This window comes from Fukomys damarensis, unplaced genomic scaffold, assembly GCF_012274545.1.
Source record: "Fukomys damarensis isolate Sample0158 unplaced genomic scaffold, DMR_v1.0_HiC HiC_scaffold_7, whole genome shotgun sequence".
Classification (NCBI taxonomy): Eukaryota; Metazoa; Chordata; class Mammalia; order Rodentia; family Bathyergidae; genus Fukomys; species Fukomys damarensis.
Window position 1 is genome coordinate 8,511,598 of NW_022900919.1, and position 11,752 is coordinate 8,523,349.

At 44.9% G+C, this 11,752-nt stretch overlaps 1 long non-coding RNA gene across 1 annotated transcript in view; it reads right to left on the reverse strand.

The window, feature by feature from the left end:
- Window positions 1–7,993, reverse strand: part of LOC104850760 — a 16,706-nt gene extending 8,713 nt beyond the window's left edge. The window contains exon 1 of the long non-coding RNA XR_777055.3: window positions 6,800–7,993. This is a non-coding gene — a long non-coding RNA (uncharacterized LOC104850760). The remainder of the gene's footprint in view (window positions 1–6,799) is intronic.
- Between the last annotated feature and the right edge of the window lie 3,759 nt (window positions 7,994–11,752).

Here is an 11,752-nt window from a genome sequence, read left to right on the forward strand (position 1 = left end):
TGTATATATATATGCTTTATGTACTTATAGATCTGGCACATTCCACTATTCCTCAGAAAAATCCTAGTAGTATCTCTTTGCCAATTCAAGGAAACAAGGCAAAGGGTGCTTCTGGACTTGGGGACAGCAGAATGTGGGAAGCCTCATGGGTGGGACTTGGGGAGCACCACCTCCACAATCCCTCAGTTCTCAGACTGGCTCCGGCCTCCACTCTGCACCTTCCACACTTCTCTGGCTGCAGGCTGGGTTGGGAAAGCTCAGAGGAACCTTCTGTACCCAAGAACCAGAGGCCAGCAGAGGGGAGGCAGGCCCGAGCATCTCAGGGAGGCAAAGACGCTACACCACAGGCCCCGCACACCTGCCACAGGTGGAGCCTGCAGGTCTCCCCAGAGACTGCCAGCCTGACCCAAGGCTTTGTTGAGGGGCATATAAACTTTGATCAAGAAAAGTGGGCCAGTAAAGTAGTTGTTCATGAATGCGGGCTTCCAAGGCAGATAAAACCTTTCAGGCACTGGGCAAATCTCTGCTCTGTCTCCTGTCTCTGAGCACCACTGGCTTGCGGCGGGACACACTCTGCTCTCAAGTCCCCACGTCTTCCCTCATGCTGCCCAAGGTCCCAGCACAGCTGGGGGTGAACAACGTGGGCCCATGCGGATGGATTTACACACACAGCTTTGGCTTGCGAGCTGATATGGACAGATATGGGGTGGGGGCACCCAGGATAGGGCCGAGAGAGCAGCACACCTGATCGGGACAAGAGAGACTGTCTGGGTCTGTGCTGCACCCCACTGCCCCATCCTGTGTGGGTGCTCTGCCTTTCTGGTCCTAAATGTCCAGCTGGAGGGTCAGAGATGCACCTGATTTGAGGACGCTGAGAGGTTGAGAAGGACAAATTGAGTTCATGGAAGCACGCAGTCTAACTTGGATTTGGGTGGAGAATCAGGACCCACTCCTTAGAAAATCTCCTCTTTTTCTCATCTGAAGAACTCACATTAAATCTGTTTCTGATCTTCAGCAGGAAGAAGCCTTTATTTTTAAGACACTGCCCCTGGCACAACCAAGCCACAGTGTAGCGGCTGGTGGGGAGTCCAGGTGGGCACACCTGGAAAGTTGGCCATCGCTTTCTGAGGAGGGATGAAACTTCTCCCCATCAAGCTTGGGCCCTGGATGACCAATGGATGCCTCAGAATAAAGACAACTTGCTTGGTTGTTGTTAGGTGGGAGAGTTATTTTGAGGAGCAAGAAGACATATTAATGCCACTATATCTCCAAGGTGCGTGGTCATCATTCTAACAACATATCTGTACTTCCTCTTTCCCGACAAATGATTGGAGGCACCCTGTGCCTTCTGACCTCATTGACTCCAATTTCTTTAGCCACAGTGTGGCTGAGGGTGCTTTGGCTGGGTTTGGCAATGCTTTCTGGAGAAGAATGGAGAACAGGGGTCCAGGTGAATCTTCTCCAGGAATAGCTGCATCTATGCTCTTTCCCTACAGGGAAGGGCTACTGTGAGCCAGAAGCCCTGCCCACGCATCTCCACTGCAATCAGGTTCTCAGCACTGACTTCGTTCATTCATTCATTCTACAGGAGCATTTCTTGATCTTTAGAAATCCCGGGAATCTGGTCTTCTTGAGGTGTGTCCCCTCAAGCCTCTTTCTTCTCCCCGTGGTTGAGTTTGGAGGGTCCCCAGAGCAGTGATAGTTTAGGGTTCTTCTGTTGTGCAATTCAGATGCAATTCCTCCCACCACCTAAGAAAGCAGGGACTAAGGACCCCAGGAGATGAACGGATCCCACCTCTTCCTCTCAAGGTGAACTACTTTCTCCAATCCAACAGCAGTGGGAGGAACGGAGGGGACATTCAAGTGGGGCCCACAAAAGGCAGTTCCTGGAGAGGACAACTTGGCCAGTGCCCAACTTCCTGAACCCCATCCACATGTCACAATGGCCCCAGCTGGGGCCAGTAGTGGATTTCAGCAGGGCAGTGTTTATCCTGGTTTGATTAGAAGTGTGGGTCTCTTCCCTCCCTCTGCTCTCCCTTCCTAACATCTTTCCTTCCAAGAGCTATAAACGAATATGCCGAACTTCTCAAGTGCATATTCATCATGTACAGGTAAACAAAGACTTCTTCCTTTTCCAGGCCTTAGTTTGATTCCTCAACCTTCTTCTAGGCCCACTATACATTTACTTATAAAATCCAGTTTTGGCAAAGAACACAGCGGAGCCAGTTCCTCTGATCAATTTCCTTCCCCTCCACCTGCCTTCAGATCACCCGGACCTGTCTCCAGCTATAATCCTGTTAAGTTGGTTGAGCCAATATCCCCCTCTCCCTTGTGTTTCTTCTTGGTAGTTTTCTATCTACTGACCCTGACATGATTTCTGGTTGTAAATTTGTACTTACCCATGTAGTACTTGGAGCTGTCACAACTCTTTCCCCACTGAAGGCCCCATTGTAGTGGTCCCTATGCCCACAGCAATGGTCCAGAATAAAGTCTGGGGTTTTGCAAGGGTTACTGAATAGTTCTTCTTTAACAGAGAGAAATACTATTTAAGATGGTAAAGAACTGTCTAGGATACTGCTCCGTGGGGCCTCGAACAGCATCCTGAGATCATAAGCACACAATAAATATTCCTACACTGATAGGACCCAAGGCTCACTCCTGCGCTCACTTGCCATAGACTGTGGGAAGTGCTGTCAGGGGAGAAGGGGACCCTCGAACATGAGGCAGGAAGTGGTGATAGAAATCTTTGCAGAGCTACAAATCAAATGTTGCTAAGCGTGGAAGAGGGGAGAGCTTGCTGCCAATCAGTGGAAGGGAAGAGGTCCAAAGATGCCTGGCTGAGAGCCAAGAATAAAGGCAGGACAGCCCTGTGTGTTCATACAGCTCAGAGTATATTGCTACATTATCACTGGCCCAGAAAAGAACAGGTCTTACCAGAGGCACAGCCTCCCATAAAGCTGGAGAGGAGGTCGGCCAGAGAGGAAGAGGCAGGACCCTGATTCTCCTGCATCTCCCAGAGAAAGGATGTTACAGGGGGTGCTTCCCACTTTGTTCCTCTCCCTTTGTAGGACTTGTGTAAGAAAGCAGCCTGACACAGGGGGAATGCCCATGCTGCTTGGTGCCAGGAAGTCTGCATTGCGGTGCCAGCCGTAGGCAGTTGTCTGGGAATGCCAGCCGTCTGGCAACTGGAGACCCTGGCCCAGGAAAGTCACAGAGAAACCCCATCCCAGAGGGGCTCAAGCTCAGGAAAAGCCCCTCTCACAGGAGGAAGGGGGCAGGTTCCAGGTAGCTCCTGAGCAACACAGTGATGATCCCATGTCTGCAGGTAAAAGGGCCTCAGAAAAACATAGAAAGGTGATGCCAGTTCCTGGCATCTAGACAGGAGTCATTCTGCATATAAGAAGGTAAGTCATTCTTACCTTCTGGGAGTCATTCTATAAAACAGACTCAGGAAAACAGAGGAACAGGTTGATATAAGAATGAGGTTGCCCCAGGATAAGCAATTGCAGGTAGACCTCCTGCTCCATGACAGAAGGCAGATGGGACATTCTGAGCTGCCGTAGGGCCAGGCATGCTTTTCTCTGTGATGCATCCTTCCCCTGCCACGAGGGCCAGGAGGCCCCAGCATCCTGTGATGTTACAAGGCATCCTCCCAAAGGTCCGAAAGCTCTCCAGGTGGCAGCGCCCACGCTGGGAACCACTAACTGCGAGCCCGGGAGGGATCTGTGGGTTGATGGCAGGGGCAGAAGTAGGCGGTTTGAGAAATACCTGGTGGGTGAGAACTGACCAACTCTGGAAACTTTCTGAACCTGGGAAGTTAGTCAGAGGGAAGACTCAACATGACTCACAGCAGAGGCAGGTGGTGGCACCCTCGCGACAAAGGCCACAGATTTGGAGGCCAGGGCTGGTGGGCAGGAGAGGAGAGCTGCTGAGGGCTTTCTTGAGCTTGCTGGTTCCTTAAAGTATAATTTACATACCATAAAACTCACCTGCTACAAGTGTAGGATCCAAGTGTTGTTAGTACATTTACAGGATTGTGCAACCATCACCACCTTATCTGAAATGGCCAATTGTGCTTTTGTGGGCCTGCGGGGGGTAGTCCTGACATGGAGTAGGTAGTCTCTCAGCACCAACGTGGGAGCTGCGGCTGATTGCAGGAGACCAGGGGCCGCACAGATCTCCGTGCAACATCCTGAGGACTGTGTTGGCCGAGGGAGGAAGAGGTGGAGGTGTCAGAGACACTGACAGAGGTAGGGTGGAGGTCACTGGGATGAAGGGGGTTGTGGTGCAGGGGAGAACAGGAAGATGGGGCTCCGTGGGGGAGGGGGACTGTGCCAGAGGTTGATGGGGACCGAGCAGAAGAGGCAAGGACACGGAGGCAGGGAGAACGAACACTCTTTTGGTGAGGAAAACAGGGCTAGGTCAAAACCAAAGGGGTGGTGGACAATGAGACGGAGAGGAGAGCAGAAGACAGGGCCTGAGCTGGGAGAACCCCTCTTCCCCTCACCCCTCCGCCATCACCAGTCCTGCCCTTCTACTTCACAGTTCCCTGGCTGAGTGCGAGTCACCTCCATGTCTCCCCTTGTCCCACACGCCTCCGAGGGGACCCTGCATTCACCCTCCACGGCACTCTCTCCAAGGGAGTGACAGACAGCACGTGGGCCCGCCCGAGACACCTCATACCTCCTGCTTCGCTGTTCCTGGGGAAGAAAGCACAATGGCTTTCGCAGGCTGTCGCCAGCCCCGAGCTTCTTCCCCACCTCCTTTCCCTGCTGCTGCCGGTCTAGGGGATGCCCTGGCCAAGCGCAGCCCTCCCAGCCCCTTTCCCAGGACCTCGCCATGTGGGCCTGTGTTTCCTGTCTGTTTTCTTTCCCCGGAGGCGGGACTCAGCTCCGTACCATTCGCCCTTGAGTTTGGCACACAGAACCTTCTGCTTCCAAGGATGCATCCTGTGACTACATGAATGGAGTTTTGACCTCAACGCTTTTAGTCAGAGTGTGAAATAGTAAGCCCATCTTCTCACTGTCTTTGGGCATCACTTTCCTTTTGTAACAAACACGGGTGGAACTGCCGGCCCTGCCAATCATCTCAGCGTTGCCGACAGTCTACCCTGTGTTATGTGGCGTGGGCGGGTTGCTCTGCCCATTGGAAAACCTTGGTTTTCTTCTGCCTTTGGGACTGTTTGTCACTGTCGACTGGTCCTCTGCAGTTTGGCACGCCCAGCTGTGCCCTTCCCTGCAGGGCCTGGCCGGGGAAGAGGGCAGACGTCTAGTGGAGCTTTAGGTGGATCCTCAGGGGCAAGATGCTGTTCCCAGCCCGGCCTCCTGGGGGCGCTGCCTTCCAAAGGCTTGGCAGCAAAGCCTGCCTATGGGTCTCTCCACAGAGCCCACCAGGAATTCCCCTTCCCTGTCTCCTGTGACTTCTCCGAAGGTTGTGTTTTCCCGTTGATGGTGTCTGGAAAAGGGAATGCGATCTGTCTCTCCCCTCCCCTTGGTACTTGCTGCTCCCTCTGACGCTGCCAATCTGTAAAGGATGTTTGAGTTTCTTCTCTGTTGTTTTGAATGCTGTGAAGTCTGCCTTGTTAACACCAGGTGCTGGAGAGTTAGGACTTATCTCATCAATCACCATCATCAAAGCAAGGTGGAGCAGGATGGTTTCAACTAGTCCCAAATTTCCTGAAGGAATTTGGCCTCTTGTCAATTCCCCTCTCCTCAAGGCTGACATGAAGGCTACAACCAAATCCTCCTCAGCTGCCTGGTCTTCTGTTCACTCTGCTTAAAATCTCCCGCAAGGAGCTCGGGGCTAACATTTCTAGACTGATAATAGATCAGTCGTCGCCTGCCATTTGACTGTGGGACTCTAAGAATAGTATATATATTTTTTTTCTGGTAGCAGAGTTTTAACAACCTAGAAAGCTTAATTAAGTTTTCCTGCTGCATTTTTTAATTGAATTAGTAGCAGGAGAGTATTTTTAGAAATGAAGTGATTATTTTGTGTAACGGATACATGCCTGAATGTTCTTAAGCCTCTATGTAGGCCAAAGTCAGCCGAAGAATCGCTTCACAAGTCTGAGAGTCTGACTGGTTGCTTTTACACACGTCACCACTATTTTATGTATTTATTCTAGTCATTCATTATTTAGACTTTGAATTCCTCCTCCTTCTGTACAAGGTGAGGTGGGATCAGGAGGAGAGCTTTTAGAAAAGAATTTACAAAAGTGTTAGGATCTGAGTAGTTTAATTCGCTCTGCCTTTGTTGGTTAGGGTGGGCTCCCTTCCTCACCTTCAGTTCCACTTGGGAGTTTTTCTTTTATTCAGAACCATGATACCACTTAGTGGGAAATGCTTTGTATGTTACTTTGGATAGTACAAGAAACACCAAAAGTTCTGTCATGAGAAAGCTGAATGTCAACAAAGCTAGCAGCCATTTAATTAAACCACCGAAGCATGCATTGTGTCACCAGCCTTGGTGACGATTTTAAGGGAGATACCAGATGGCATGCTTTCCGATACCTGCTCTAGCTATGAGGGCACACAAGTGGCCCGAATGAAACCCTCGCGTTTTCTGGGAGGTTCTTTGTACAAGGAGAATCACGATTATCTTAGATGAGTACTGCAGAGATGCAATGAGCACATCATGGCTACCACAACTCCTGGTTTTAAGATCACCAAACTATCGATGTAGAAACAGTGGGATCATCTAACTCGGGAGAGGGAGCTCGCTGCAGGTTTGGCAGAGGCCTACAGGGATCCTGTGAGAAACCCGAGGGGGAGGTAGGGCAGGGCATGATGAGTCCTACCTGAGGAATTTTCCACCGCTCTGAGATGAGTGCCAACTCTGATACATCAGTGAGATCTGTGCAGAGATACGGAACTGGGCAAGACTGTCCCAAAGGAAGGTGGCATGTGAAGACAACTCCTGGAGGTGGCCACAGGCACAGGCAAAACTCAAGTTATTTCTTGCTTTCTTTTGATACGTGCAGTATCAGATAATTCTGTTCTTTAATGTCACATTTCCATGGTTACCTAAAGAAAGACTTTCGGTATTTCTCCAGGTCTCGTGTGCTGCCAAACACTGCAAATCCAGGGATGTTTTGGTAAAATGTCATGCGCCATCCCTTCTGAAACTATACAGTATCTCTTTCTGTTAGGCTTTGTTTTAGTGACCTGCAACATCTCAGGGCTTACCTTCATCTTCAAGTACACATTTAGCTTAGCTTCCTACGAGGTTAACAGAGACCAGCTCATTGCAGTCTCTGTTTTCTAAACACCAAACTGAAATCCTTCTTAGAAGACCAATCACCACGAGGCAGAATCCAGGCCTCGTAGCTGTTGGCTGGTAAGTGATGGGTAACAGCAACATCGAGGCACTTTGAGTTGTAGGACTGCGGCTGGAGGAGGCACAGAAAAGAAAGTTGAGTCAAGGGTACCGATATACAACATGTCTTTCCTTACACTTGGATTTTCTTCCACTAAGTAGGGGCATATTGTTAAAGCAAAAGAGATGGAAGAAAACATAGGTACTGATAAAATGGTGCTCATTTCTTCTTAAATACCTTCTCCCTGAAGTGGTGGTATTAAGATCACCCATTTGACTCTACCCCTTTCTTCTCCACTTAAGCTAATCACTGTACTTGCTAAATTTGCAGTGTCTCAGCCATGAAAACTCCCGAAGGGTGTGGTGGGCTCTCCCCCAGCTGCCATCCTTCCTATTATACTAAAATGAGATCTCACATCTCACTTCTGCAGCAATCCCAGATTAACAAGCAAACTATTAATGTTGTGACCATGAATCTGATGTAAACCAATGCTATGAATTTAACGTTAAACAAAAACTTGAATGGATCAAGCTCCAGTTGATTTTGTTGTTGTCCTGAAACAATCTGCTGAATGGAAATGATTTTGGGGAGTTCTTATTGAAAACTGTTCAGGGCAATAGCACAAATAAAAAAGTACATTTTGAGCTAAATCAGATTTTAAGGCTCTAGTCTCAAATGAATTTGACATTAAATAAAAGCATAAAGTTTTCCAAGTTTACTCTGGTTGAAAAGAGCTAAATTGGTAATGTGTGTTTATAGCAGTAGTAGCAATCTGACACTTGCTTATAAAAGAATTAATCTCCCATCTGCTTTCTTACATAAACTGGGACTACACAGAAGAAACTGGAAGAAATTGGTATTTTCAAATAGAAATTTAAATTTTTTAATTTAAAAAATTTTAACTATAAATAGAAGATATATTAAATAAATAGTTTTGGAAATGCAATACCATACAGTTACTTGATATGGATTTTCAGGATATACTAGGTAAAGAAAGCAGGTTATGAACTGTGCTTGGGCTGGATGTGTGACACAGGCCTGTGATCCCAGTGCTTTGGGAGGCTGAAGGAGAGGACCTCACGTTCATGCCCAGCCTGGGCAACTTAGTGACACACTGTCTCAAAATACGAAGGAATAGGGCTGTAGCTCAGTGCTCCCTGGGTCCAATTCCCAGTACTACAAAAGAATAAACAAAAAACCTGTGCATATAAAATGACATTTAAGTAAACTCACATGCATGCATTTTTAAAAGTGGAAAGATAGACAATTATAAAAAATAGACAGATTAGTGGAATTTTAAGCTTTTTCTTCATGTAGGTTGCAAAATTGTTTCTCTAATCAGAAAAAGGCTCTTAACTAACTACTAGGGAGCCAGCAGAATTGTAAGTTTATGGTCAGCCTAGACAATTTAGGGAACTACTATGTCATAATAAAAAATAAAAAGGGTTGGGGATTTAGCCCAGTGGGAGAGTCTACCTGGGATTGATTCCCAGTACTGGGGATTGGGGTGGGGGGAGAAAAGAAAGAAAAAAGCTCTTTAAGTTAAAAACTACATGAACAGTTAGATACTACATAGAGAATTCCTACAAAGATAATACATAAAAGGGGGCAGATTTTCCCTTTTGGGACGATCTACCTACCAGGTGCTTTTCTGGATATGCAAGACTGGATAGTATTTCAAAACACAGCTTACCTGGCTCTTTTCATTACCCTCATGCCAAAGTGCTTTCAAAAATCACCCATGTTGTAGCATGTGTCGTGTGTAGCATACGTGTAGTGTGTGGATAATATTCCACATTTCATCCAGTCATCATCCACTGATGGGCATTAGAGTAGCTTCTACTTTCTGGTTGTTAAGAAAATTCATGTACAGGTTTTTGAATGTTTTTGATTCTCTTAGGTACTTAGGTGTGGAACTGCTGCTTATATGGTCTCAGTTTAACCATTTGAAGAATTGCTAGGCTGTTTTCTACAGCAGTGGAGCCAGCATTATATAATTCACATGCTCCCACCACAGCATCTGAGGTTTTGACACAAAATTTTAAAATTTTGATGAAGTAAAATTTATTTATTTTTTTGGTTGCTTGTGCTTTTGGTGTCAAAACTAAGAAATTACCTGTTAGTCCAATGTCATGAGCTACAGTTCCTTCTAAGGAAATGTACATTCCAGCATTTTCTTCTAAGAGCCTTGTTATTTAGTTTTTATATTTTCAGTCTATTATCCATTCAAGATAATGTTGGCATATGGTATGAAGTAGGAGTCCAATTTCATTTTGTTGCGTGTGACTATCACACTAGCATTATCTATTTAAAAGGCTACACATTCCCTCATTCAGTTGTCCTGGAACCCTTGTCAAAAATAAATTGACCATAAATGTAATGACTGACCTGTGTAATCTTAATTCTGTTTATCTCTATGTCCATCCATCCTTATGCCAGCCAGTACTGCATAGCATAGTCCCGATTTCTGTAGGTGTGCAATGTTTGTTGTTGGGTGGAGTGTTCTACAGTTGTTTGCTAGGTCTACGTGGCTTAAACTATTATTTATGTCTTCTCTTTATTTCCTGACCTTCTGTCTCATTCTATCCATTATCACAAGTGAGACATTGAGGTGAAGAATGATTATTGTTGGATTGTCTATTCTCCCTCCAATCATCAGTTTTTTGCTTCATGCATTTTGGGGTTCCATTATTAGGTATATATATGTGCATCATTATGTCTTCTTGATAGCCAATCCTTTAGTTATGTAATTTTTGTCTCTAGTTACAATTTTTATCTTTTTTTTTTTTTTGGTACCCGAGATCGAACTCAGGTCCTTGCCCTTGCAAGGCAGGCAGCAGAACCACTGAGCTAAATCCCCCACCAACAATTTTTATCTTAAGATAGACTATTTTGTGTTATTGACTCCAGGTATATTTTTGTTTGGTATATCTTTTTTTTCACCTATTACTATAAACATATTTTTGTCATTAAATCTAAAATGTGTTTGCTAGCTGGGCAGATGATAGCATGCCTGTAATCCCAGCTCTGGGAGGCTGAGTCAAGATCACAACTTTGCCTAGCCTGGGCAATTTAGTAGCATCCTATCCCAAACAAAAAACAAAAATGGGCTGGGGATGCAGCTCAGTGTAAAGGCCCTGGATCCATTTCCCATACTGAAAAAAAAAAAATGGTGTGTCTCCTATAGATATCTGGACCATGATATTTATCCATTTTCCTACCTCTGCCTTTTAATTGGAGTGTTAAATCCATTTACATTTAATATAATTATAGATACAGTGGGGTGTAGTCTGCCATTTTATTTTCTATATCTTTTGTCTTTTCGTCCTATTCTTACATTCTTTCCAAACCTTCTTTTGTGTATTTTTCTACTGTACCAGTTTAATTCCCCTTGTGTAGCTTTTACTATATATATATATATTTTTTTTTTTAACTATATATATTTTAAAGATATTTCTTAGTGGTTTCTCTAGTGATTATAATTAACATCTTAATTTATACTGTTTTGATTCAAATCACTGAATTTCAAAAAGTTTTGTTCCTATGCAAATTTTTCCCACCTCTTTGTACTGTTCTCATACACATTTTTTTATTTTGTGCCCCTCATGACAGATTTGTAATTATTTTGTACAGTTACTTTTAGTAGGAAAAGACTTAAGAACAAACATGCTGTCATATACTTGCCTACAAAGTAAACTGTTTTAGTGTCTATTTCTTCATGTAGATTTGAGCTACTATTACCCTTTCATTTCAGTCTGGATTCTGTTTATTATTTCTTGTAAGACACACTTGCCACTGATGAATTCTACTTTTGTTTATCTGTGAATGCTTAATTTTATCTTCATTTTTGAAGGATAGTTTTGCTGGATATTGAATAAATGTTTGATGCTTATTTATTTTCAACTCTGAAATATATCATCCCTGCAATTTCTAGCCTCCATGGCTTTCGATGAGGCTCCCTTGTGCAGGAGTCACTTCTTATTTTCAGGATTCTGTCTTTGTGTCTGGACAATGTGGCTGTGTGTCCAGTCATGGATTTGTGTTTTCCGATTTTGGACTCACTGAGCAACTTGGATGTATACATCAATGCTTTTCATTAAAGTCTCTGTCCATTATTTTTTCCATTGTCTTTTCTGCCTCTTTCTTTCCTCCCCTCCTAGGAAACCAATTATACATAAATTGTCATGCTTTACAGGGTACCACAGGTCTCAAGCTCTGCTCATTTTTCTTCATCCTTTTTTTCTTTCTGTACCTCAGAACGGATAATCCAAGTGACTTACGTATATTTGTTTGCTGATTCTTTTCTTCTGCCTGTTCCAACCTACTGTTGATCACCTGTCAATTTTTCACTTCAGTGTTTGCAACTTCATAATTTATATTTGGTTCTTTTTATATAATGTTTTTTCCTTTCCTTTTTTTTTTTTTTTTTTTTTC